Below are 739 nucleotides of genomic sequence, written 5' to 3'. Positions count from 1 at the left end.
TAAATATGATCAGGTGACCACTAGGCCTACTGTAGGCTAATAACCCTCTTATAATAATCGAATAATATTGACAGGGAGAGGGGGGGGGGGGGGGGGGGGGGGGGGTGCACCAGTGGAGGCTGGTGGAATAGCTGAAGGAAGGACGGGCTCATTGTAATGGCTGGAATGGAATTATTGGAACAGAGTCAAATGTTGTCTCCATATGTTTGAAACCGTTCCATTCCAGCCATAGAAACAAGAGGAAATAAAGTACAGATGTTTTTTTTTTATAGTGGACATCAAGTTAATGAATTGGCTGGCTGGCTGGCTGGACTGATGAGACAGTGGATGCGCAGGGAATTCTCAGAAGGAGAACCTACATTGGTTTACCCCTGATAAACATTTGTTTATTATGAATTACAATGCGTCTCAACCAATCACAATGCTTGTTTTGACAAACCCGTTGTTGGAGGCGTGGCCTTATGTTATCTCTGTTTGTCCACCCATGGCATAAAGTGTCATGTCACTTCATTAGTTATGTTACACTCTGTTAAATAGTTCACTGCTGGTTCTGCAGGCTGAAAGAGATAGATGTTATTGCATGTGATACCAAAGAGCCAATTTTTGTTAGAAAAAGGAATATGGAGTTATATTTTAGCTACTCAGACTATAGTCTGGAGTTATACCTTAGCTAATAGGACTATAGTAGTTATACCTTAGCTAATAGGACTATAGTCTGGAGTTATACCTTAGCTAATAG

The sequence above is a fragment of the Salmo salar genome, chromosome 01 (genome assembly GCF_965601325.2).
Source record: "Salmo salar chromosome 01, fSalSal1, whole genome shotgun sequence".
Taxonomy (NCBI): domain Eukaryota; kingdom Metazoa; phylum Chordata; class Actinopteri; order Salmoniformes; family Salmonidae; genus Salmo; species Salmo salar.
Note: the sequence above shows the minus strand (reverse complement) of the source record.